The sequence below is a fragment of the Camelus dromedarius genome, chromosome 27 (assembly GCF_036321535.1).
Source record: "Camelus dromedarius isolate mCamDro1 chromosome 27, mCamDro1.pat, whole genome shotgun sequence".
Classification (NCBI taxonomy): domain Eukaryota; kingdom Metazoa; phylum Chordata; class Mammalia; order Artiodactyla; family Camelidae; genus Camelus; species Camelus dromedarius.
Window position 1 is genome coordinate 21,531,991 of NC_087462.1, and position 2,224 is coordinate 21,534,214.

The following is a 2,224-nucleotide window of genomic DNA, read 5'->3' on the forward strand; positions in this document are numbered from 1 at the left end:
CATTCATTCATTCACTCATTCATCCAGCAGATTAATAAAACTGGGCACCAGATGAAAGCTATTAGCTCCACGTGGCTGCCTCAGAGGCACTGCAAACTCACCCCCCGAACTCCCTCTTCCAGGCTTCCCATCTCCATAAGTAGCTCCCTATCCACCCAAGAGGAGAGCCGTTCTCCCTCCTTCTCTTCCACATCTGGTCCATTCGCGTCTACTCCTCTGCTTCTGATGCACACTGACTGCATCCCCTGGTGCTGACATTCATCCTCTGGTCCTTGTGGTCCTTATCTCCAGCCAGGATGATTGCATCAGCCTCTGATTTTTTTTTCCCCCTTATTGGAGGTACTGGGGATTGAACCCAGGACCTCGTGGATGCCAATCACACGCTCTACCACTGAGCTATAACCCCCACCCCCTTTCAGCCTCCTGATTAGCCCCTGATTCCACCCCTCCCCCTTATAGATCACAAATTTCATCATGTCCAGCCCCTGATGGAAATCTTCTGTGACTGCCTGGAGCCTTTAGAAGGGCATGCTGTCCTTACTTGTTCCTGTGTGCTCACGATGGCCAGCCCTCTGCCCACTTCTCGCCACCCCTCTGCCCACTTCTCGCCACACTCACGCCTGACCCAGGGCCTTTGTCTTTGTGATTTTTCTATAATACCTCACTCCATATTTTCACAGCACACATTCATGCCTCAGTTCATCACTGTCACCTTGAAAGCTTCGCTTGCCTAATCACTGTCACATCACCCTATTTTATTCATTTGTAACATTTAGTTTATTGTCTTGTGTATTCTGCCCCCTCCTTACTATGATATAAGCTCTATGAGAGTAGGAACTGATCCTGTTTACAGCCCCTAGAATAATGCCAGGCATGGTGTTTGCAGAGCTGATGCACTACACAACTCTGGAGCGCACAATTCTCATCAAATCTGTATAAAGGATGCTCTGGAATCGTGCAGTGCACAACTTGTGCAACTGTACATGGCAGCCCTGGGGATATGCTAGCGAAGGTAGAAACAATTCCTGATCTCACAGGCCCTACATTTTAAAGGGCTGACTTCAACAATTTGAGGCTTTTATAATAATGAGTGCCAGACAGTACCAGACACTTCACATTAATGGTCCAGATTTTTCCTAACAAAAGCCACCATTTTACATATTAGGAAATTGAGGCTCAGAGAAATAAAATGATTTGCCTTAAGGCCACTTAGCTGACAAGAGGCAAAGCCAGGACATGAAAACACTTCAAGCTGTTGGCAAAGTCCAGATCCTTGGGAGACACACAAGGCAAGGGGTCCCTGTCTTAACAGAGTTAGCCGTTTTCTTGCGGGGAGAGCCTGATCTTTATGTGCAGTTAGCGTGCGCCCATCATGATAACAAGTAGTTTATGTGCATTTTTCTTTCCTTGTTTGAAACCTCACAACAGTGAGGGCTAGAGCCCCAAAGAGGAAAAAGGACTTCCCCAGGGTCCCACACAGTGAGGGGAAGAGCTTGGAACAGGAACTGCCACCCCCCACCCCCCTAATCATCTATTTCCCTGGTTCTTCCTACATTGTGACCCTGACCAGGAATGATCGTAATTAAATATGGCAGCGGCTGCAATTGAGGAATGAACAGGATGCTGAGGAGCGAAGAGGAACATGTCTAACTCTGCTCAGAGCAAGACAAGAGTCACAGAAAATGGTCTTGAAACAAGCAGCAGGTTTCCAGGCGAGCTGGGACATTCCAGAGACAGGGCCTGGGGAATTTAAGGCCAGGTTTAGAGCCATCATTTGAGGTGGCACTGGGATCAGAATGCAGATCTCCTGACTCTAAGGCCAGCCCTTTGCCTAGCCCAGGTCCCCAGATGCTGTGGACAGCCATCTCCCCTCCCCCTCCCTTCCTCTGCTTCTGCTCCTTGAACAGGAAGTTCATGAGACAGACGTCAGCTGGAATCAACCAGGTGGGTGATTTCCTGGCAACCTGAGCCTGGCTGAGCTCATCCACACTGAAAACTCCCTGTTCCGTCTCTTTCTAGGTGACTTTGAGATTTTCCCGTGCTGCTGAACCTCGATCCTGTACTAAGAGTGGGGTTATTCTGTAACTGAAGCAGTCCACTGTAAAGACGGACCATTCGTTTCTTCCTCTATTTACCACTTGATGAATAGTTAGCCTTGTATTTAGATTTTGTTGGTTGAGAATAAAGCTGCTATAAACATTTGTATACACATTTCATTTCATTT

General features: G+C 47.8%; 1 non-coding gene across 1 annotated transcript; it reads right to left on the reverse strand.

Moving 5' to 3' along the window:
• Positions 1-334: 334 nt before the first annotated feature.
• Positions 335-407, reverse strand: TRNAA-GGC (transfer RNA alanine (anticodon GGC)). Its single transcript has one exon. It is a non-coding gene; the product is annotated as a tRNA-Ala (tRNA).
• Between the last annotated feature and the right edge of the window lie 1,817 nt (positions 408-2,224).